This window comes from Microcebus murinus, chromosome 14 (assembly GCF_040939455.1).
Source record: "Microcebus murinus isolate Inina chromosome 14, M.murinus_Inina_mat1.0, whole genome shotgun sequence".
Lineage (NCBI taxonomy): Eukaryota > Metazoa > Chordata > Mammalia > Primates > Cheirogaleidae > Microcebus > Microcebus murinus.
Window position 1 is genome coordinate 49,605,394 of NC_134117.1, and position 26,741 is coordinate 49,632,134.

Consider the following 26,741-nt stretch of genomic DNA (forward strand, 5'->3'; position numbering starts at 1 on the left):
ACTTGCATAAAAACAGGTACAGAGACCAATGGAGCAGAAAGGAGAGCCCAGAAATAAACCAATGCATTTACATTCAATTGATTTTTACAGAGGTGCCAAGAATACACAATGGGAAAAGAACAGTCTTTCCAATATGTGCTATGGGGAAAACTAGATATCCATATGCAAAAGAATTAAATTAGACCCTTATATCTCACACCATAAGCAAAAATCAACTTAAAATGGATTAAAGACTTGAATGTAAGACATGAAACTGTAAAACTACCAGAAAAAAAACACAAGTGAAAAGCTCCATAACATTGGCTTAGGCAATGATTTTTGAGATATGACCCCCAAAGTACAAGCAACAAAAGTGAAAATAGACAGATGGGATTACATCAAACTGAAAATCTTCTGCACAGCAAAGGAAACAAAGTGAAAAAACTACCTACAGAATGGGAGAAAATATTTGCAAACCATACATTTAATAAAGGATTAATACCCAATATATAAACTTCCTGAAATCAATATAAAAAAAAGCCAATCCAAATATATGCAAAGGCTCGATAGACATTTCTCAAAAGAATACCTATAAATGGCCAAGAAGTATATGAAAAGAGTTTGCCATCACTAATTTGGGAGATACAAATCAAAACCACAATGAGATATCAACTCACATATATAAGAATGGCTATTATCAAAAAGACGAGAGATAAGTGTTGACAAGAATGTGCGGGAAAGGGAATCCTTGTTCACTGTTGGTAGGCATGCAAATTAGTACACCCATTATGGAAAATAGTGTATAGATTACTGAGAAAACTGAAAATAGAACTACCATATGATATAGCAATCTCACTTCTAGGTATATTTTCAAAGGAATTAAAATCAGTATATTGAAGAAATATCTGAATCTCGATGCTCATTGCAGCATTATTCACGGTAACCAAGATACAAAAACAACCTAAGTGTCTATAAAAGATGAATGGATAAAGAAAATGTGAAATGTATATGCACACAATGGAATATAAGTCAGTCTTAAAAAGAAGGAAATCCTGCCATTTGTGACAATATGGATGGACCTGAAGAACATAATGCTGAGTGAAAGAAGCCAGACACAGAAAGACAAATATTGTATGATCTCATTTATATATGAAATCTAAAATAATCACACTCATAGAAACACAGGAAAACAGTGATTACCAGAGCCTGGGAGATAATGGAAAGCAGAAGATGTTGGTTAAGGGTATAAACTTTCAGTTATAAAATGACTAAGTCTGAGGAATCTAATGTATAAGCATGGTAACAATATAAATACTATACTGTTTACTTGAAATTTGATAATAGTAGATTTTAAGTCTCCTCACTCCATACACACATAGCAAACTATGGGTGGTGATGGGTGTGTTAATTAATTTGACTGTGGTAATAAGTTCACAATGTGTGTGTGTGTGTGTGTGTGTGTATATTAAATCATGTTGTACACCTTGAATATATATAACTTCTTATTTGTCAATTAAACATTTGAAAACAAAAAACACAAAATTTTACAATTTATGGCCTGTACTTGAACAAATTACCCTTCACTAGTGTTTTTAAATTGAAAAAAAAAAAAGAAACTAAATTCAAATTTAGGTTTTAAATTTGAATTTTGAATATCTGAATAGAATTATTGGTAAACACTCTTTAGGAAGGTTGGCAACTAATAATCCCTCATGAAAATCTTCATAAATATTTTACCAGGAATTGGCAAGGTAAGTGCCATAAACCAACCTCATGCAGCATAACCATTTGGGTCTTTGGGTAGATGATCACTGCCACCAACAGTCCAAATCTGTGTACTTCCTCCCATAGCACTGGTATAAAATTGTATTTTAAAAAGTCTCCCTCCAAATTCTGTCACTCCTCCAGATACTTACTAAGTAAATGTTTATTAGCAAGTGGGCATAAAACCATTCATAAAAACCTCTTCTATAAGTAAATGAAGTTACAAATCTCTGTCTTTTGAAGTAATTAGGCCATACCTTATATTTAATATTATAACATGATCACTTGAAATAACTATAACAATATTCCAGAGGAGTTATTCCATTACCTTTATAGTTAGCAAGGAGAAACCAGAAATCTTACATGCCTGGACACAAGCTCACTTAGGGATCAAGCCTGGCAGGCATCATGAATGGGCAAGGGCTATCTTTACAATATTCTAGCTAATCCATATACCTTGAATTCCACTTATTTCACCAGTGAAAGCCCATTTAAAATCCATTATACTGATTAACAAGCCACTAATTTTACCAATAAATACCCATTTCCTTCATTTTGCTAATTGTGGAAGCCTTTGGTGTTGATCAAAGATAATGATAATCAAATGGCTATCAGTATCTCCTCTGGAGTGAGAGAGTCCTGATTAGAATACCATTGTGAATTCCTGATTAACTAAATGACTGTGCCTACAGTGTAGCATAAGCCATTCATACTGAAATATCACTATGTTTAACCTAGAGTATTTCAAATTAAATTTAGGCATCATAACAAAAATATTTTTAAAACAGCTATCAAATTATATATGAGTAACTGGTACATGAAAAAGGTTATAGGAGCTAGAAAAAAATTTTTTTTAACTGATCATGCCAAAATGGAAAAAAGGAAAAAAAGAAAAGTCCAGAGTGAGGTAGAGGAAAAGATAGAATTAAGAAGAGCTAAGAGAGATTTAAAACACTTGATATTGGAGTATATGATCTATAAATGTAATTTTTGGCTGTGTCAAGGGAGGGAGGGTAGTTTAAGAATAATAGAGTATGGATCATTGAGAATTAGGCAAAGTTCCCATTGAAAGGTGAGGAGGAGAGGGACCTCATTCATCTTGGTTTATACAGAAAAAAATTAATTTGATCTTTGGAGTAAATGGGACAGAGGTATTGAATCAAAGAGTGCTATGTATACAGGGTGCATTCACAAACTGAGGTAGATTACTTATTACAACTGACTGGTGTTTACTCAAGAGTTTGAAAAAATCCAGAAGTCAGATTATCAAGGTTTTGCTCAGAAGCTATTAACCTAGCTTCATGAAATAATCAATAGGACACCAAAAAGGCAACTGTCAATTCATCTCTAGTCCATAAACAGCTCATGAGAGAGTTTTGATTACTTTTCAAAATATTCTTTGGATAAAAAGATATTAGGCATTGATCAAAGGACAACGAAATAAGTCAAGTATTCTGTATGTTTTTGGTTGTGACTCATGAAAATAGATGTAATGGAAGAAGAAAAGTTCAAGGAATGGCCAACTAGAAGAATTACAAAAATCATAAAGGGGAGGGAAAATAAAGTTCTAAAGAATTAAAAATAATCACTCATGCTTTTTCTTCCTTTTGCTACTCCCCAACATTATCTACACACATACCACACACGCGTGTGCATGCACACACGTTCTGTGGGTATAGGGAATACTGGTTTCACTTTTTTGGTAAACAACCCCTACAGCATTTCATTGTCAGCACAGAGTAAAGCAAATTTATTTTGATGGTTTATATCCAGTGGGAATTAGAGAAATGTATAACAATTATTTTCCATGTTTATATGGTTACATATACATATTTCAATTCTGGACTACTTTTTGTGTCCCACTTTGTTGGGTCTGTTTTTGACTTTGGAAACAGCCATAACCTCTGATGCCTTTACCATTTAACTTCTTCATATTTTCATGATACTTTATGAATTTCAGATATTTACTAGAATGAGTTATATATTATTTTCTCATATTTCTCATACAGCAAGAATGCCATATTTGTTTAATACATGTTTCAAGTTTGAAAGAAAAATTTTAAGAGGAATATGACAGCAATCTTTAAAAATAAATATGATGAAGAGAGACAAGAACTTGTTCACTCAATCTGGAATGCTTGAATCCTTTCAAACTAAAGAAGATAGTTTTTCAACACATAAAAGTAAGACTATTTATATGTAGTGTAATCAATACATGAGCTTATTTTTCTATGATCTCATATAGGATAAAAATGTAAACCTATTAAAAAATAACATATAAATTCATAAACCATAATTTATTTATTATTGAGAAAACAAGAGATTATTGGAATATATCTGTGGGATCATTAGGGAAGTTCTTAAATATCAATTCTCTCAGATTAAATTTCTCTGCCCACATGAAATCACATCGCATGGCCATGAGAAATTAAATGTAAGCAAAATAGCATTTCCTAGATGAAGCATGTGTATAGTTCCCATGTTCTCTTTTCCCAGCTTCTTTGCATGAGGAAGCAAGTGTCAAGATAGAGCCTCTGTAGGTCTCTGAGTGACTAATACATGTAGACACCACTTGCTGACCTGCAATGAACAATGAACAGATGTCATAGGAAACTTTTTGCTTTCCATTTTAAGCTACTGGCATCTTTTATTGTTTGCTACCAATTCATAACCTAGCTTGTCCTGCCTAATACAATTCCCCAGATCTTATGTTGCTGATATTTTGAAATTCCTGAAAGCCCTGAGGCCCTCAAGCAAAGGGCCATAGTTTACAGAGAAGAAGAGATAGGATTAAGGTATTGTTCCAGAACCTTAGACCCCTAGAGATTCAACCATAACCAGTCCACTTCTATTTATTTTATATAGATGTGTTGCTCTCGATCCATCCCTCCATTAAAAAAAAATTTACACCACTATTGCCAGGGATAGTTCTTTTAGTCTTGTGCTAGGATAACTTCATATATTTATTATTCACTCCATATGGGATAAGGACCTATTGCATAGAAAGATGGGTAACAGGGCTTTGTGAGAAATATAAGAAGTAAAAGGTTGTACTTCTTATTCTCTAGAACCATATAGTCTAGCTGAAACAGTTTATGAAATTTCCAGATAGAATGGGAGAAGCCTGTAAACTTCTATTTAATTATATTTATTTATGCCTAAGGGAATGTATAGGATTAAATACAATGATCACTTTATTTTTAAATTAATCTACTCAGAAAAAAGCTATATATTTGCCCATGGGAAATAAGTACCATCTTCTGATCTCCTACTTGAAGTCTTTTTTATTTAGGAATTTTTTCTGCCTGCTTTTATGACAAATAGACATACTTCAGTGGATTAGAGCAAAACTTGTCTTTTTGTATCCCAAAGAGGCAAAAGGAGTTACAATAGGATTTCAAATGGTAGCCTAATTTTATTACAAGTAATTAAAATGGTTAGAAACAGTTCTCCCCTTCATTAGACTGACAGCATATGTGAACTACAGAGGGCTATAGATAACCCTCCGTTTTCTATCTTTAGACTCCATAGGAGCAGTTTGGGGACCATAAGAGAAAATTCCCACCTTCAGAAAAGGACTGAAAGCAGTATGGATAGTAGCTGAGTAATTCATGGTATTGGAATTATAGACAATAAAAGACATATAAAATTTGCAACTAAAAGAATCCAACAGGAAGGTGATTCTTAATTTTGCTATCCCTTAAAATAACATATGAACACACATACTTTCAAGAGTGTAATAAGTACCATGAGTGACCATGATGCCATTATCTTTATTTTGAACGTCCTTTTCCTTCATCCCTATTTTAGTCTTTTGGGAGGCTTCCATCTATCAAGGCCCATTTCAATTTTTTTTATAAATGTTCCCTAATTGATCTACCAGGGATTGTTCTTATTATCTCTCTGTTCATATCGTCCTCACAATAACATATTTAGCCTTTAATGGTTCACCAGTTGTTTCATGTGTATCAGCCTCCTTTCCCCAAATAGAAATTAATTTGTTATACACTCCCGTTTTCTACACCTTTCAATATTTCTTACCAGGAAATTATGACTATACTAAACATATTGTAAATCTATCTCTACATACCATTCTTTCCTGCATAATTCCGTTCATCTCTTAATCTAGAAACCCAAACAAAGAAGAAAATATCCTTAATGTAGGAAGCTTGATTTCCAGGGATTTTACCACCTTCTTTGTTGTACACGAACATAGATTATGTGAACTTCTATTCTGGAAATTTGAGGAAGTTCCATAATTGATGACAATCACCACTTATATTTTCCCCATTTTTTGAAGACTAGAAGATAATTTTTCTCATCAGTCTCTAGCACTGTTGTTATTCCCCATGGTTCTGAATAACTGAAAGTAGCTCGACAGACATCAACATCTGGCAGTTCTCTCAAAATTCTGGGATGTGACTTGTCTAGCCTAGAGGCTTGAAGTCATTTAAAGCAGCCAGGTACTTTTAGTATACCACCAATTAGGCTTCGATCCTCCCACTTAACTATAGTTGTTACACCCCATCTAGTTTAAAGACCATTCTCCTTGACAGAGAAGGCAGAAGCAAAATAGGAGTTGAATGGTTCTGTGATTTTTTTTTTCTCTGTCATTTGATTTCTTACCATCTGGCCTAAGCAGTTGCGCTAATCCCTTTCTTGTTCTTCTTTGACATGAGAAGGGAGTTTTATGAATTGTATTGAAAAAGGAATTGAAAACTACTGTGAACGTACCACATTGAATTGAAAAGCACAGATCGTATCTAGGGAAATGTAGTGAGAATATTACTAATTGCTAGATCAAATTTACAAAGAATAAGGAGATAGGAATGAGGCAAGAAGACAAAATATTCATCTGGAACAATTAAAAGATCAATGGTGACATAATGATAAAATTGGAAATTAATGTTCTAACCAAAGCATGTTTTCTTCTTCAATTAATAATAATTCAGTGTGCTGCATTATATAAAATAGCTTTATAATGTCGCTTGCATTTCTTTTTCAAAACCACAATGAAGGACAGACCAAAGAGATAGATGGTTTGCAACAAAGGCAATGCAATGACAACAAAAGCCTTTAATAGCCTTCTAAATCCATAAGACCTTTAAAAATCCTCCTGAACTCTATATCCATCTGCTCTCCCCAATGAATATGTTCAAAAGTTTAAAAAACAGGTAATTAACATCTCCCTTGTCATTTAATTCCTTTGAAAGTCTAAGTGTTTGTGAACTTTGAAATCTACCTGCACATTTAAATTTTTTTCTTGGGTTTCGCTACAAATTGGTTACACTATTATTAACCCAACAAGTCCTTTTACAGAGACCTGGAAACATACTTTGTCACTCAATAGAGTCTCTAAATATGAAATAAATCTAGCATTTTTTTAAAAAATGACAAAAAGAACACTAGTTCCAATCAGGCAGTTGAACATTAAAGTAGTACGTAGCAGATACCTCCAGGTGGCATTCCAGTGTATTAGATACTTTTTATTTCATAAACTTACAGAGAAAGTGGAAAATATAGTAAAATTTCCAATGTCTAAATTGGAAATTCTAAAATTTCCTCATAGAATTTATGATACATCATTTTTCCATTTCTCATCAAAATATGCACAAGCTTATGTCTAATGTTTACACTTAAATTAACAAAGAAGTGTGACACTGGACCACCAACGGTAATATCTTCTCAAACTCCTTCTTTTAAGACTTGCGGGAGCAAAGTATTAACAGATAAAGAAGAGAAATTGTCATATCAGACATAGATATTGTTGAGAGCTTGGAAGGTTAGAACACAGGAAATGTGATGACTCCTTTCTATACAATGGAGGAAAGCTTAAGACACTCATTTTAAGTAACTTTGATTTAGAGTCAACCAATGTTGTTGGGGGGACTGTATGTTACAGTCACTCTGTTATGCACTTTCACAACCACTGTCTATTACATTCCAAAGATTGCCCTGTCTATGGAATTTATTACTCCCATTTTACAGAATAAGAAATCAAAGGATGTTGAGCAATTTGGTCAAGGCCACATAGCTGGTAAGTGAGAGAGCATGCATGATAAACAGTGATTTTCTTTGCATGATGAGAGACTAGAGATATCTCTCAATGTGTGCTGAATGGCAAAAGTAGAGGAGAAGGAGTGAACGGTGCCTACATTCTATGCTGCATCACCAACCCACCAATCTGTAGCCAATATTTGTCATCCTACACTCCACCAGTTTCCAGTTATATGTTTCTATCTATTAGTATACTAATATACTGACCACAGTAGCCTGGAACATACATACGCCAATATGATTTAGGAGGATAAAATTATTCCTTGGCCAGCCCATAAACTCTCAGGGTCTTTTATCCATCCTACCACCTTAGCAACCACATTCCAGGATTACTTTACATGAGAAAAGAAATCAAATTTCATTGAAAAAAATCATATTAATGAATATGAAGAAAGTAGATATTAGAATGTATTTCAAATAACCAAATATAAATACATATCAAAATATAGACTTGTATGTTATGTGATCAAAAAGGCATTAAAGAAATTATTGCTAAGGAAAAAATGTATTATTTATATATTTCATTAGCATCTGGAGATATAGAGATCAATGCAGTAATCAATGACACAGCTGTGATTCCTTACGTCTCACTAATCATTATCAAGGTATAAAAGTGTCTATGTAATTGGGAAACTCAGCTAAGCTTCATTGTAGAAGAAAGGAAAATATACTGGAGGTAATTTGGTTTAGCTCATTTATAGAAACTATTTCCACTAGGCAGTAATGACGGCAATCTAAGGAAATTTCCTAACACAATATAGCATACAGTGATAGGTAAAAAGAGATCATTTGATTTTCTAAAATCTTATTTTCTGTATCATTTTCAAATTCTCCTTTGGTAATTGAACACTTATCTAAGCAATATATGTCATGTGTCACATACTTCATAAGGAAAACTTTTTACTAAAGCCCTAAGGCTTTAATATCACCATACCTACCCTAAAAATCATACTAATGCCAAAATATAAACCTTGATTTTTTAAAATTCCTTAGAGTAATCTGGTGAGTTAGTAGATCTCATAAGGGAGAACACTACTAACTATGTAGTGTTCAAAATAAAACAATGTTCTAATAAAGTTACATTTTAAAATGGTATATCTATATAAAATATAATAAAGTGATTTCCAGTTTGATTAAATGCCATAATCACTATCTATTTACTATAGCAACTAAGAATAAAGTATAAATATTATCACATGATCCCAGAATTAAGCAAGCCAGTGGACAAACCAGAAGATTCTCCCAGAATTTCAGAAGTCTTCAACTGTCAAAAATAAATTCAATTTTGAAAGACAATAAAAAAAAAAAACAATCTTGGAAAAGAAAGCTGGGTCCTAAAATCATGGTTGTTATTTATTTCTCCAGTGTTAAGGATCAAAGAGAGAACTGTCTTAGTGTTCTACTTCATTGAGACAAAACTTAATGTTAGTTGACAATGAACAAACTATGCAGGGAATCCATTTAATGACCTTTATTGAGATACTACTGGATGCTACATAATGTGCTAAGTAGTCAGAATGTAGATGAATAATAGATAGCTGTACTAGTTTGTTAGGGCTGCCATAACAGTACAGATTAGGTGGCTTAAACAATAAACAAATTATTTTCTCACATTTCTAGAGGCTAGAAATCTGAGATTAAGGTGTTGACAAGGTTTTTTTCTGAGGCCTTTCTCTTTGGCTTACGGATGGCTGCATTTTCTCTGTCTTCATATGGTCTTCACTCTGTATGAATCTGTGTCCCAACATTTATAAGGACACGAGTTATACTGAATTAGGGCTCATCCTAATGATATCATTTTAACTTAATTATCTCTTTAAAGACCCTAACTCCAAATACAGTGACATTCTGAGGTACTGGGGATTAGGACTTCAATACATAAATGTGCAGGGAGGACACAACTCAGCACATAATAAAGTATTCCTGCCCTCCAGAACTTTCAAAATAATGGAGAAGAAATATATAAAAATAACCATAATAGAAGGCAGAAAAAGATCAAAGTTATAGTACAAATTCAAAATTATGAGGGGGCATAGAAAAGGACTAGATGATGAAGAAAGGCTTAAAGGAGTAAGTGGTTTTCTAAGGATAAGATGTCAACAGCTTCAGATGAATATGGAGAAAAGGATAGGAAACAAATGATTAGAAGCAGCACAGTATAGGGATAATTTCTTTTTAATTATAATCAAACTGTACTCTGATTGACATGGCATATTATGTACTTAAGATGATAAAGATCATTTAATGCTTGATAGCAAAGCAGCAATAGAAATTCATATTTTCTTCAGTTTTCTATGTAAAATACATTGCAGGCCAATAACCAGACAAATAAAATAATTCTCCACCAGCTTCCAATACACCATTTGCAATTGTGGACATTTTTCAAAAGAAATAGAACAGGGAGAGAGTTAGAATAGTACTAGTCATAAACCAGAAGAAGACATGGGTAATAAAAGTCCAATAGCAATTGGATTATCCTTGTAGGAAATCTATATATCAAAAAACTATGCTTATAGCTCTTTGTTCTGAGGGTCAATTCCCAAATTTATGTGATACAATTGTTTTTTTAAATTTTTTCCTGTAATAAAGTGTCACTATCTGAGTCAAAAAAAGTAGAAGTGTGACACTTTATTACCAGTGACTGCAACCTAAGTTTTGCTGCCCAACACATTGTTCTTAGTCTTATTTGATAAGTAATATTTATGACAACAACAACAAAATCTCAATTTTGATTGCTTTTTTATTTAAACAAAAATGCCAGGCTTGGTGGCTCATGACTTTGATCCCAACAGTTTTGGAGGCTGAGGTAAGGTTATTGCTTGAGATCAGGTGTTCAAGACCAGTCTGGGCAATGGAGTGAGACTTCCATCTCTACAATCAATTTTTAAAAAATTGTCCAGGCATAGTGGCTCATGCCTGTAGTCCTAGCTATTTGGGAGGCTAAGGCAGGAGGGTTGGTTGAGCCCAGGAGTTTAAGAATGCAGAAAGCTATGATCTTGCCACTGGGCTCCAGCCTGGGTGACAGAGTGAGACTCTGTCTCAACAATTAATCAATCAATCATAAGAGAATAGTAAGAAACTTACACAAAATACCCTTTTTTATATTTTTAGAGGGGAAATACGCTGAAATTTTATGGAATCATAACAAACGTGCTTGCTTCCTTATGATCTAAATATAACAATAAAACCAAAGTATAAACCTTGATTTTTTAAAATTTCTTGGAGTAATCTGGTGGGTCAGTAGATGTTATAGAGAAGTTGCCTAATCATGTAGTGTTCAAAATAAATGCTCTAATAAAGTTATATTTTAAAATGGTATATCTACATAAAGTGTCATAGTAAAGTGATTTCCAGTTTGATTAAATGCCATAATCACTATCTCATTACTATAATTAAGACGAAGATATAAATATTATCATATAACCTATCCAAGAATATGATTATTATATGATCTACCTTTACATATGTATCACTGGTAGGTAAACTGAAATTTTACTTACTACTTAAAACTTATTACAGCACGATGCTGCTCAGCCACATGATATTAAAAGTGTGGCAAATATACAGGAACGAAATACATTTCGTTCCCACATATTTTTCCAAAGGCACATTCAAGTTTTCTCCTTTACTGTCATGGCAATCATTTAGATTTATGTCATAAAATGTTTGAAATAGATATAGATCTCATATTTTATATGACTTGTTAGCACCTAATTAAGCACAAAAAATTAAGTTCAGTAAATTACAAAATCAAATTTAAACGACATCAGATTTTACATTAGGAAATAAAGATCTTGGCATGCAAGCCTTTAGCACTGTAGGAATTAAGCTTCACCATTTACATTGGTGAAAGGTGCTGAGTGATTATTCTGTGCAATTACACAGCTAGTAGAAACCTTGATTTGGAAACAGTACTATACCAACAACAAAAAAAAATTGCTTTGCATAGCTATGCTTAATTTTTACAGTCTGCCTAGAATAGTTGTGCTACATATTCATTCTGGCTTTCCTCTAAAGCCTATGTTAGGTGGTTCTGAAATATAAACAGTAAATTATGCCCTTGATCACTTTGGAGGTTACTGCTATAGAAATCAAATGAGAGTTTATTTAAGTAAAACATATTTAATTAAACAAATGTTTATTAAGCATCTGCAGTATACCATATACTGTGTAAAGCAATGCAATGAAATAAAACCAACAATCTGTACAAATCCAAGATTGTTGGTTATTTCTCTTCCTTGGACTTTACTTTTACTAATCTGATGTTTTGGGTATCCCCCAATGACTCTACATTTAAATTGTCTTTTGGAATCTTACTAACTTCTGGAGGGAGAGGAAAAAGTCTCATTTTACCACCTTAACCATAATGTAATCTAGGTCAAAATGATTTTTATTTTGCCTTATCATAACGATACAAAATTATACAGCAGCATGTGCATAGACAACCAAAGATTTATAGAGGAAGGCACTTGAGCTTTAGTTAATTATTTCATTTAACAGCTGAATAAGTAACAAATCAAAAGCTAGGCTTAAGAATTAGGTATATCTTTTTTCCTGATATAGAAAGTTTCCAGACTGAAAAACTTGGAATCATGTTCTAAACATGACCTCCATATTTTGACATCAAGAAAGAAACTGAAACTAATTAGAGAGAAAAACAATTTTACTTTTTAAGACAGAGTCTAGCTATGTTGCCCAGGCTAGCCTCAAACTCCTGGGGGCAAGCAATCCTCCTGCCTTAGCCTCCCTAGTATCTGGGATTACAGAAAAAAGCAGTTTTTAATAGAGGACAATAGGCTGGACTAGACGGTAGCTAAAAGTAACATTATTATTTAGTGTCTTAGAGAATTTGAGCAATTGAGAAATTCTCTGCGATAAGTTATATTAAATGTGATAATAACTGCCAAATCCATTCTAGGTGAAACAATAAATGAGGAAATATCTATGGAACTCCTAGAGGTTTTGGGATAAATGTTTCCACATATTAATAGTTGCATTTCTTAAGAAAAACAACAGAGATTTAAAAAGCCATGCACCAAAGCAAAAAACAAAACTCAACACACACTAAGAAACAGATATTAGAACCATAAAAATACTGATGCAAGAAAATTACAAATCCATTTAAATAATTATAGCATAAATATATATCATGATTTAATAAAGTGCTTTCAATTGATATAGCCACTATATTTTTTTTGCTAAATATGATAGAAGCTATTAAAATCATAATTGACTTACCATTTTAGATGTTATAATTGTTCCATAGTAGCTTTTTACACTTTGAATATAATGTCAGCTTAAAATCAAATTGTCAAAACACCTTATATACTAGATTTTATGACCTAATTTAAGAAGAAAGGGTCAAGTCACAAGGCTGAATTTCTCTGCTTTCATGAAATTTCCCATGCAGTTATGTGAAGATTATTTATATGCAATCTATGTATGGAAACATAAAGCATATAAATCATCAAGATGGTGAATGCAAATGTGCTAGCAGATCTGAAATGATGGCATGGTAATTTAATGTTGTTATATCAAGTTATTCAGATACATAAAAAAGCACCTATTTTTCATTCCTCCTATGACCATTTTCTACATATAATATTAGAACTGTACCCCAAAACTAAATTTCATCTATATCTGAAAGTCTCTGAATTTGATTAAATTAAAAAGGTTATGGGAAGTTGCGTGTCTGGATGTCACTGAATATTTTAAAATCACTGTATCAGAATTAAATGTTATATTTTGGGTAGTGTCAAATACATCCATTGGGGGGGTACAATTTTAATAGTCATATTCTACAATTATCATGTGGCAATTACTGCACTTGCATTATGAAAGCCTGAAATTTCAAAGCAATTGATTCCCTATAAGAAAATTAGAAAGAGAAAAAATCAGCATTTGCAAAATTATTTATAAATGAATGTAAAGTGTTAACTTATTTGTAAATTCCTGCTAATTATACATTTTAAAAACTTATGGAGAATGAGAATGAAATTTGATTATTATTATATATTCATAATTATTGTAGAGATGAATGAGAACTATCATAGTGAACATGGATTATGTTTTCGATCTTATTTGAATTGTCATGTAAGTCCTTATAATGAGCAACTAAATGCCAATATATGAAATGATAATCACAAATTCAAGTAAGTAAAAAATGATTAGGTTTCAAAGGCTGCCTGTCACACAATCACTTTGCAGATAGAAAGATAGCCTTGGTGTCTTTCCAAACATAACCTATTTTACCACACTGTAATTGCCACTTGAGGGTTTGTTTCCCCCTTTAGATTATTGAATTCCTTGTGTAAATCCAGTAGGCCTTAGTCATCATTTCATCTCTAGAGTGAATAGTAATTGCTCAATAAGTATCTATTGACTGACACAATAAATGATTAATTTGTCAATACCAAAGTGTCCATAAGACATTTGCTTCAAACACATGCATTCCCCATTACTTACTATCAAGATTGCTAAAAATGGCAGCATAGTATATCATTTAAATCTTCTTGTTGTGCTCCTGTGAGGAAACCTTTCAGCTTCAGCTTTGTGTTTTCATATACTCAAAGTGAGAATATTCTCTTGCCTGAGGGAGATTTTGATTATTTTGATGTCATATATCTCCTAATTCAATAGAAGGAAAATGTCTATCATGCAGATTTGCTTATCAGGAGGGCAAGAGCTTTCATCAAAATCCTCAGTAAAGGGAAAATTGTAAAAGTCTGGGAAAGGTTACACAGGGGACTTCAATTATACACATAATAACAAGTATGAGAAAAGTTAAGATTAATAGAGCTTCATGGAAAGATTTCATTGTCTATTATTCTGTATGCTCTAATCTTTTATGGATGCTTAAAATATTTCAGAATAATTTTTTTAAATCTAATATCCTTTCTCATTGTTAGCCACAAAACAAGAATGAAAAATGGCATAAAATCTCACAAAATATATTCCATGAGAGTCTGACCCTGAGTGATAAAGGTTTAGGTATTTTTCACCTTCACAAAGCCTTTTCTTAAATCATATTATTGAGATTCACAGTCTAGTACGAGAATACTGGATGATCACAATTCTTAGGTGAGTTTCAGGTGCTGATACGGGTTGGACTGGGGTGATCTCTGTGTTACCCCAGGGATGTAGTCATCTATGTTACCCTTTGCATACTCACAGTTACTCCTATTCACTATAACTTTTTTGGGACAAATGTTTAAGAAAAGTAGAGCTCATAATATCATAGATAAAATAATCTGCCAATCTCAAAAACTGTAGACACTATTGTAATAAGATTTGTTCTGATATAATTTTTAAAGCATTGCTGATAAAACTGTAGTCCCATATGTACTCTCCCTGTCTCATCCAACTCCTTCTCTCTCTAGACTTAATCACTCTATGTATTTGGTATGTATGACATTTATGGTATCCTGTCCACATTGCTCTAAAACTTGCTCATCTACTGAACAATGTTTTTAAAAATATTTCCTTTTAACAAGTGAAATTAGTTTATTTGTCTTAGTTATGTTTGCTGCTATTTATTCATTCTCCTATCGATGGAAGAAATTCCATAATGATCGTACTTGCACCAAGTCTCTTTTATTAATATATGTTTCCACAATATACACAGAGGATGATCTGTGGCAAAATAACCCAGGTCCACATATTGTTATTTTTCTCTTCACAGAGATTAAAACAATTTACATTTCCAGAAGCAGTGTATGAGAGTTTTTCTTTTAGTACATCTCATCTAATAATTGGCATTATCAGAATTTTTCCTTTTTAAATGTCTGATGACTATGCACAAGAGCTCTCAAAATAATTACTCAGTTATTTCAGGTTTAACAAAGGTGCTCCCTAAAGAGATTTATGTTTCTTATACCTGGTTTAAATTTTAACAATGGCAATCCAATGACATTAGTAATAATGGTCATCTTTTACTGGGCCATTCAGTATGTACTAGATTCTACTCAAAGCATTTTAAATATATCTTTTTAATTAATTCTTCCAATCATACAAGAATGTGAGCTTTAAGAATAAGGGATTTTTTTGTCTATTCTATTGACTATTATATCTCCAGTACTTCAAATAGTCCTGTTATCCAGTAGGTACTCACCAAAATTTGTTAAATAAATGAGTACATTAATTAATAAATGATACAATTATTAACATTTTGAAAAAAGGCACTTAGAGAGTCAGAGAGGTTAATTTATTTCCCAAAGATGATAGATCTGGTAGGAAATGGCAGAATTGTCAGTCTTTAAGCATACTTAAATCCCTCCAAACAGACTTTTCTTTTTCTATGTTTCTCGTAGCCTATAGAGACAAAGTCAACTATCTTCATGTCTAATCTATAAGACTTACTTCAGTGGTGAAATTAGTAAAAATGGAAGGCACTTTTTGAGAACATAATTCTTTTTATTTTTTTTTAATTATTTTTCTCTTTAATTGACAAAACAACTGTGTGTATTTATGGTATACCATATGCTGTTTTGAAATATGTATACATTGTGAAATGGCTAATCAAATTAAGTAATGTATGCATTACCTCATATACTTAGCATTCTTTTTAGTGAGAATACTTAAAATCTGTTCTGTCAGCAATTTTGAAGTATTCATATTAGTTATTAACTATAGTCACCATGTTGTAAAATAGATCTCTTGAACCTATTCTTCCTGTTTAACTGAAATTTTGTATCCTTTGACCAACATCTCCCCTAACCCTCCACACACACCCTTCAGCCCTTGGTAACCTTTGTTCTACTCTCTTCTTCTATGAGTTCAACTATTAGGAGAATATAATGCTTAGCTGAATTCTTAAAATATATATGTAAATTATTCACAACACAGGCTCTGGAGCCATTCTATAAGCAAAGGTTGTTACTGGTTTGTTAAAATTCCCAGGATGCTTTCAAAGGTCCTAAATCTATACCAGTACAAACTTGTAAGATCAGATACACAACTTTCTATTCTCAAATCTTATATCTGCATCTACTTATCTGCATAGAAATAGCAGGAATAATGCTCCTTTCTAGGTCCAGAGGAGGACCTTTGAAGAATACATAGGTAGGGACCATCTGCTGATATGCCTAAAAACCCTTCAGCTCTAGCTGAAATCTTTGGTCTCTCAAAATGCTCAGGAGCATGTCTTGGACTCATTGGTAAGTGGGAGAGTCTTATGTGGCATGGAAAAATTTTCCTTGTAATCCTTCATCTAATCTATGAAATATCTCACAAAATTCACCATATTAAGGATTTTTATTCATCCAAATTATGCTTATTAAATGTATGTGCTTAGAGTTGAAACAATGCCTAGAATGTATTAATAAATGCAAATGAAATTACAATTACAAAACTCACTTCAATTCTGTTTTTGATTCAAAGTCTTTGTCAATATGTCTGGCTATTGCAAATCATATGGTTTCTTAATAATTACATATATACATACACTTACTGAGACAATTTTAAGTAAATCCTTTATGAAAAGCATATTTTGTCATTCAAACCTTTCTAGGTACATAGTTGATACATCTGACAAATTTAGGAACTGTTATATGGTTAGGAAAGTCTAAAATGAAAATCCTTGCTGCTATTTGTCAGCAAGAATATTAATGATTACTCAAGCATTACTCTACCTTGAAGGTAGAGTAATTACTCAAGTAATTACTTGAGTGATTACTCAAGATTACTCTACCTTAAAGGCACAGTAAAAGTGTTCAAATCTGACTGATTTGGACAAAGAAAGGACTTTTAATCACTGCTTTTCTAATGATCAAACAATGATCCTGTTCATTCAAATGTAAGCATCTTAAGTGAACTTGGCTGTTAGTACATGAAATGATGTGTGATAAATTCCAGTTCACATGCCCAAACTACTCTTCAGTTATGAAGTACAGCAGTAATTCAAAACATAATTACCAATAGAGTAATAACAGATTACCTCAGGGGAAGTCTATTCAATAATTTTTGAATACATGATTCCAAAATGTCTTTCACCATGACTTATGTAAAACTGTGTGTACAGTTTCTCTGAGGTCTCCACAATGATTGTTAAACAATATACTGTCACAAGAAAATACAATCACAGAGAACCCAGGGGGTGCAGGGAACTTACAACCAAAATAATATTGTCTCTTTATTATAGCCAGTGGTATAGAAGATTCTGGCTGCTAGTCATCACTGGTCTTTTCTGATGAGGAAGAGCTTCTTTTCTTGGTATGTAAATCTGGACTATTCAGCCTGAGCTAGGATCCAATTATCAAGTTGACTCTTCTTACCTTCCTATTGCAACATCTTGGGTTTGTTAGTGCTTTAATTTGTTTGAGGTAGAAAGTGAGGGAACATCTATGTTATATTGGATTTATTTTATTTTCACTCCTAAAAGCCATTAAAGCATTATTTAATGCTACATCATATACTTCTATGAAGAAGACTTTCGGCATCACGGGTTAGTGTTCTAAAAATTGATGTAGTCTATGATGCTACTATTTAAAATCTTAGATGATGTTCCTTTTCCTACAAAAGTTCAGAGCTCTATATAATGCCTCCTGTTGATTTTTTCAGCCCAGTACTAATCCAGATGTACTCTGTTCTCTTGTTATACTGCCCAATTTTCTCTTCTTTAAACCCACCACGTACTTTTACATAATTCTCTCTCTTTTTAGGATAGTTTTCCATTTTTTAAATCTCTAAATAATAAGAGTGTACAAATGTTTTAGGTTAGACAGATCATTTTTGTAATGCTTGAATTCTATAGGTCTGCCTGTCACCCAAATAGTGTTCATAGTACCCATTAGGTTGGTTTACTTCCCTCCCCCCCTCCTGTCTTCCCTCTGGTTGCTTTCCACTGAGTTTTACTTGCTGGTGGGCATCTGTGTGGTCATCAGTGAGTTTTAATTTAAGAGTGAATACATGTGGCATTTGTTTTCCATTCTTGCAATACTTCACTTAGGAGAATGGTCTCCAGTTCCATTCAGATTTTTGCAAAATGTATTAATTCATCTTTTATAACTGGCTAGTACTCCATAGTGTACATATACCACATTTTATTAATCCACTCATGAATTGATGGGCACTTGGGCTAATTCAATATCTTTGCACTTATGAAATTTGCTGCAATAGGTATTTGAGTGCAGGTGTCTTTATGATAAAATTACTTATTTTCCTTTGGGTAAACACCCAGTAGTGGGATTGCTGGATCAAATGGTAGGTCTGTTTTTAGTGCTTTGAGGTATCTCTATATTGTTTTCCATAGAGATTGTATTAATTTGCAGCTCCACCCATAGTGTATAAGTGTCCCTTTCTCTATGCATCCATGCCAGCATCTAGTGTTTTTGAACTTTTTAATGAAAGCCATTCTAACTGGGGTAAAGTGATATATCATTGTGCTTTTAGTTTGCATACCCATGATGATTAGTGACCATGAGCATTTTTCACATGTTTTTAGCCATTTGTCTTTCTTCTTTTGAGAAGCATCTGTTCATGTCTTTTGCCCACTTTTTAATAGGGATTTTTTTTTCTTGCTGATTTCATTGTGTTCTTTGTAAATTCTGGTTATTAGCTCTTTCACAGATGTGTAGCTTGCAAATATTTTCTTCCATTCTATAGGCTATTTACTCTATTGACTGTTTCCTTGGCTGTGCGGAAATGTTTTAGTTTAATTGAATCCTGTTTATTATTTTTTGTTTTTATCGTGGTGCCTACTGGAGCTATTTTCATAAATTCTTTGCCTTGGACAATATCTAGAGGAGTTTTTCCTACATTTTATTCTAGAATTCTTATGATTTCAAGCCTTACATGGAGGTCTTTTATCTATCTTGAATTAAATTTTGTGAGTGGTGAGAGGTGGGGCTCTTGTCTCATTCTTTTGCATGTGGCTATCCAATTTTCCCAGCACCATTTATTGAATAGGGCTTCTTTTCCCCAGGGTACATTATTGCCTGCTTTGTCAAAGATCAGTTGGTTGTAAATAGATGGTTCTATGTCTTGGTCCTCTGCTCTGTTCCATTGGTCTATGTCTCTATTTGTATACTAGTACCATGCTGTTTTCCTTTCTATAGCCTTGTATAGTAAAGTTTGATGTCTGGTAATGTTATGAGTCCAGTTTTACTCTTTTTGCTTTTTGCTTAAGATTTGCTTAAGATTTTGCTTAAGATTTGCTTTTTGCTTAAGATTTTACTCTTTTTACTTTTTGCTTAAGATTGCTTTGGCTATTTGAGCTTTTTTCTGCTTCCAAATGAAACATAAAATTATTGTTTCTAGATCTGAAATATGACTTCAGTAACTTGATTGGGATTGCATTGAATTTGTAAATCATTTTGGGTAGTGTGGACATTTTGACAATGTTAATTCCACCTATCCATGATCATATGTTTTTCCATTTGTTTGTGTCCTCTATGATTTATTTCCACAGAGTGTTGTAGTTCTCCTTATAGAGATCTTTCACCTCCTTTATAAAGTATATTCCTAGGTATTTATTCTCTTTGTAGCTATTGTGAATGTCATTGAGTCTTTGATATGACCCTTGGCTTGACAGTTATTATATAGAAATACTACTGATTTCTATACATTTATTGTGTACCCTGAGACTTTGCTGAATTTATTTTTCAATTCCAGAACATTCTTGATGGAATCTTTGTGTTTTTCTAGACACAACATCATATCATCAGCAAAGAATGACAGTTTGACCTCTTCTTTCCTGATTTACCCTTACCCTTACCCTTAATATTCTTCTATTGCCTGATTGCCCTGGCTAGGATTTCCAGCACTGTGTTGAATAGAAATGGTAACAGTGGGCATCCTTGTTTTGTTCCAGCTCTTAGTGGGGATACTTTCAACTTTTCCCCATTCAGTATGATGTTGGCTGTGGGTTTTTCATACATGGCTTTTTATAATTCTGAGATATGTTTCTTTATTTCTTTCATGTCTTCTTAGTGGTAAATATTGTCATTTCTAGTGGTAATGATTTTGCTTGTTTAGGAAAGATTTTATCTATTTTTTCATTTCTAAAGATATCTTTTGTGGGTATAGTATTCTTGGTAAACAGTTGGGTTTTTGTTTTGGTTTTTTGTTTTTTGTTTTGTCTTTCAGAATTTTTAGTATATCATGCCATTCTCTCCTGACCTGTAAGGTTTCTACTCAGAAATGTGCTGTTAGTGTGATGGAGATTCCCTTACATGTGAATTGATCTTTTTTCTGTGTTTAAAAATCTCTTTGTCTTTGAATTTAAATAGTTTAACTGTTATGTGCCTAGAAGAGAATCTTTTGGGGTTGAGTCTATTTGGGTTTCCTTAAGATTCCTGTATCCTGATGTCTACGTTTCTCCCAAGACTTGAAAAGTTTCTAGCTACTGTTTCATTAAATAGGTTCCTAGGACTTTCCCCATTTCTTCTCCTTCTGAAACTCCCAAAATGTAAATACTTTTTTTACATAGCAGTGTCCCACATGCCACATAGGCTTTTTTCATTTTTTTTTCTTTTTCTTTTTGCCCAACTAAATTATACAAAAGATGTATCTTAAAAATTAGAAATTTTTCTTTTGCTCAATCTAATCTATTGTTGAAGCTCTCTGTTGAAAAATTTAATTTGTTCTTTGAATTCTTCAGTTCCAGGATATTTGGTTATTTTTTTTATAATAGATATCTTTTTGTGTAATTTCCCACTTAGAAGATAATGAATTATTTTTTCTAATTTCTTTATATAGTTTATCTGTGTGCTCTTATATTTTGATAAGTTCCTCTAGATCATTATTTTGAATTTACTTTCATTTCATAAATGTTATTTTCTTTGGTTTCTGTTACAGGAAAATAATTGTATTCATTTGGAGGTGTCATTTTCCCTTGCTTTTTCATATTTTTTGTGTCCTATGTTGATATCTTCACCTCTGATGTAACAGTTGCTTCTTCCAATTTTGTGGAGTAGCTTTCATAGCGAAATATTTTTTTCCTATAGCCATATCTATAGTGTCAGTTGGAAAGGGTGCTTTGCTTTGGTTCTGGAAGAGCACAGTAGTGTAATCATTGTAGGATTTCTTCTGTTGTAGTGAAGTCAGTAGTCTGTGTGTTCCATAGTGTCTTAGGCTTTTGTTGTTTGTGAAGGCTGTGGTGCAGCTTTGGTGGAGATAGGGATGCCAGGTGGGTGGGTCCATGAGCTCTTGAGGGCTGTGCAGAAACCTACACTGGTGGTGATGGGCCCCAAGCAAGCCAGTTTTCAGGCTACTAGGAAGTGTTTAAAGGTGTGTAGTGGCTCCAAATTTGGTGGAAGTAGTTTTGTCAGGCAGTCTTGGCAGTAGGTCCCAGATAGGGCACTCCTTGAGCCCTCAGACAGCATATCTGGGCACCAGTAGTCACAGTAGTGGGTCCCCAGGCAAGCCAGCCCTTGGCATTCCACGTGGTATTTGTGGGTGCAAGACAGCTTGGCCATTGGAGGGGGTGAAGATGCTGTTGGCAGGGTAAGTAGCTCTCAGGTCTGGGAAGCATTTGTTTTTGTTCCCTACATCCTGGGAGCTGTCTCTCTGATTTGCTTCACTGCCTGTTGCCCAGGTTTTAGGGTTAAGTGTGAGCTTGAGAGATGTAAACACAGCTGCACTGCTGGGTTCAGCTGGTGTTTTTTACAGAGCAGCCCTTTGGGTAGAAATGAGAGGATGTTGGCCAGGCACCAGGGATGTACAGATATAGGGGATATTAGACCCCAGGGAAGTATGTAGTTTGCTAGTAATTCTTGTTAGTACATTTTTGATGGCAATATCAGAGTTATCTTTGTGTTACTAAATCAAGACCAAAGAGCATCATGATGATTGATGCTAAAAGTTAGATTTTTATAATTTGAAGATTTTTTAAAATATGATTTCCAAGGCTGAACACATTTAATGAAAGAACAAGACATTAACCTGAAAACTTAAAGTGATATAGTATTTTAAAAGGAATAAAAATTTGTGTTCATTCAGCAAATACACATTAAGACCTCCAAGGAAAATTGTAGAAGCAGGAGGTTCAATTAGGAAGATTCTATGGCAAGTCGGGTAAAAGACAGGCTTGCACTACAGTAGTAGCAATGGCTATAGGGGAAACTATATATATGTAAGAGAAATTTAGATATAAAATAAAGAAGATTTTCAACTACCATTCAATACTATAATTCACTGAGAGTCAATGTGATGTTATCTTTAAAATAAGAATACTTTTTGTAATAAAGGAACAACATTGCTAATTCTAATTCCTAAGTGGTCAATGTCTATTATAGAACATTCAAAACCATTGTCAGTGGCTTCCTCCATTCCTCATGTGGTCCCTTCTGACAAACAATGCCAATTGCACAGCTCTTTTGCAAGTTATCTCTTCCACTAACTTTTGCTCATTATGCAATCTCCAGTACCTTTTATGGAGTTTAATACTTAAAATTATCCAACAAATATTTAATAAATGAAGGAAGGAATACATGAAAGATAAGTTGTATTTTTGTAAACCCTCACATTTAATAAGTTTTAGTGATTGCTGCATAGTTCTTATGGTCCGAATCATTTCCCCTTCCATCAAAGTTCACAGCTCAGAATGAATCAATTTATGCATTAGTTCAAGATGCTGATGCATATATTTACATTTCTGCATCTAAAACAGAGATCTTAGATGTTTTTTATATTCTTACATGGATAACTATTAATAATATTGAACATATCAAGCATCACAACAGGCTGATAAGACAGAGTTTCTCAAATCTCATCACATAGGTACATCCTCTGGTTATAAATAGAACAGATGTTCAAGTGGTCAAAGAATCTTCAGAAAAGCCACTTTCTGACAGGTGCTTTTTTACATGCATTTTCAGAGAATGATAACAGGCGTAGTGAATGATATGGAGATAAGCCCTATAGTCAGTGATGGGACAAAATGTTTAGAATCAAATTCATTTGAAATAATTTTTCTAACTACTTTTGAGAAAGCACTGATACTGTTTTATAAATAACAAACTAAAAATAGCCTCTTTTGGACAACTGAACTTTCGAGAACTTAGCTTGTTAAATATCTTTTTGCTTTCAAAAATAGGTTTTTGGTACACTGCTTAATTATATTTTTACACAAAAAATTTTAAAATATATAATAAATTGATGAGGTGGCTATCTTACTTATGATTTTAAGAAAGAATTGATTGTACTTATATTTGTTTTTCTCTGTGTATAGCAGGAAACAAAAAATCCTGAAAAATCCTGAATATGACTTCTGAAAATAAGTATTTTCACTTCTATATCATGATACATTCATTCATGATATAAACAAATAATTTTAAAATTGTCAATGATAGTTTTATATTTATAACTGCAATAGATAAATAGAAGACATTCGGTATTAGAGATACCCTTATATCAAGAGCCTCTAGTCAATAATAGATCATTTAATGACTGTAAAACAATATTATAAGAAAATATTTTACAACACTTAATCTCTACCTGTGTTAATGACAATAACATAATAAAGTCTAAGCATCCTTTCCCACTGATTTTAGATTTTGATTTTAATTTTTATTTTAATGTGGAGTATCCACAAGTTGTCACAACTAATTTAAGAATAAATGGAAATCTTTTCAAATAAAAATTTGAAAAAACTGATTTATTATTGACTGCTGAAAGAAAATTCATGAAAAAGATGAAATGTTTACAAAAATTTTGAAAACATAATTTTCTTTAGGTAACTCACAATTCAGATACCTGAGAACTAACTTTTTAAGTGATCTACCTGACAAGCAGATGAACCAAAAGTCTCTGAACACAAACAACAATATCCTACTTTAAAAGGTCATTTTAAAAATGTACCAGATAAGTCATTTATTGTTGAACACACCTGCAACTTTTTCTAAGAATATCTGCCCCATGTACAAGCTGCCAGATTGTCACAGCTTCCGTTGAACCAGGATTAGCCATCTGACTAAAAGGTAACCCATTTATTCGTTGGCCTGTGATTTTCAACTTGTACCCTGGTATTAAAAAGATGTATAAGACAAGCTAGATTCTTTCTCATTTATTTGGCTGTGAAAATTCTGACAAAAGATGCCATCATCTGTGGTAGTAAACAATGGAAAGTTATGATGTTACCAGGAGAATCACTAAAGCCCATGCTAGACCAATACAAGGTAAGTTTATGAACGAAGGAAAACTTGAGAGAACAGGTGAAGCTACTCCATGTTTTAAGCAAACACACTTCATTGTCTGTTCAATAGCCATTTTCCTTTCTTCTTTGCTAAAAGCCTCTGATTTTGTGCTGTAAGTCACTAGTCAAACAGGTTGAATTATGACAGTGCTCTACTAGGATCCGTTTATATTATACCAGCTCACAAGAGCTGATTCTATATACTTCTTAACAACTCAGAGTTCAGTGACATCACATTGTAGCTGGAAACCTGCCAAGGTAGGAGTATTTATGCCATAGTAATCAACAGGTACTACACATTAGGATCACTCTGGCACACAGCCAGTTGTTAATCATTTAACAGAAGTTTCTAAAGTCATCATGGAAATTTCATGTCCTTTTGCCATTTATTGGCTCAGTAATAGATAAAGGACACAGTTCTGACCTATGATGAGTAAGAGACTCTCTGATGGAAGACATCTGGGAAAGATTTCCTCCTTGATAAGTAAAAGCTGCAAGCAACCTTTGCTTTATCTTTTAGGTGATACTGTGTAATTCTTTGAGATGCAATGCTTTAAGATGGAACTACAAAAGGTCAACAGGATGCAGAGATTCCTACACAGATCATGAATAACCTTGAACCACTACCAAGGAGGGCATCCAGAGCTCAAGAAAGTAGAAGCAGTCCACCCTGGATATAGGAAATAATGGGGCATTTTCTCTGCAGAAGTAGAGAATTTAAAAACAATTAAACACATTAACTGTCAGTCTCCTTTTTATTATCCTCCTGCACTGATGATTCTAAATTATGTTAGTGATAAGATACCCCTCCCCTACTCAAGTCCTCTGGTATGCTAGGGCTAGTAAGCCTACAACCGATTATGTCAAACATCTAGGTACTGGAGATAATTAAAAGATTTCTAATTTAAGCAACTTTTATATTACTTTTTTATTACTTGCAACTGCTAAAGTTGTCCATAAAAAAATAAATTAAAAAAATAAAGTAGACCCAGAAGGTCAGGTTAATCCAATACTGAAAAGAAAGCCATGAACAACTCCTGCTTTGAGGACTCAGAAGGCACCTGGATCCCAGGGCTCCCACGGCTCTAACCATACAAGGCTTGGCCAGTTATGGTTCCCCTTCCTGTCTGTCCAGAGGATTCTTCCTATGTGCTACCAGTATTACTATATTAAACGCCCTTTGTATTGATTAGTGTAAATAATTTCTTTGGGCTTGTAACCAAAACCAACTACAAAACAGAACCTAGCCTTTATAACAATTAAATTACAAGAGACTCCTCCATTATAAGAAATTGATTGAATTCACATTGCAAAATCTATACTAAGGATACATCAAACAGATAAAAATATGCTTAACATAGCATTGTTTATAATTAAATTTACAATGTATCCAAATGCTAACAAAAGGAGAATAAATTAATGAGTTTTTGAAGAATATACAATGATGTAGAAATATGCAGCCAATGTTATGTGTAAAAAGGCAAATGATTTCTATATGTGTGTGTGTGTGTGTATATATATGGTATGACACAAATATTTGAAAATATAAATATATATGTAGAATAATGCTAAATAGAAAAAAATGAGATATCAGCAGTTATTATTCCTGACTAGTGAAATCAAGGGCTATCAATATTTTCTCACACATTTTCAAAGCTTCCAACTCTATAATAAAAACTAATTTAAAATAATTAAATTAGCATACATTTCCTTTTCATATATTAGTATACCATGAAAATATACTAGGTTTCAGGAATTATTTTTAGGGTGGGGCTATATATATATATGGATATGTATATATGATAGAAAT

The 26,741-nt window shown here is 33.0% G+C and overlaps 1 protein-coding gene across 2 annotated transcripts in view; it reads right to left on the minus strand.

Annotated features, from left to right (window-relative positions):
• CTNNA3 (catenin alpha 3) overlaps window positions 1-26,741 on the minus strand; it is a 1,492,617-nt gene that overhangs the window by 491,558 nt on the left and 974,318 nt on the right. The window lies entirely within an intron of this gene.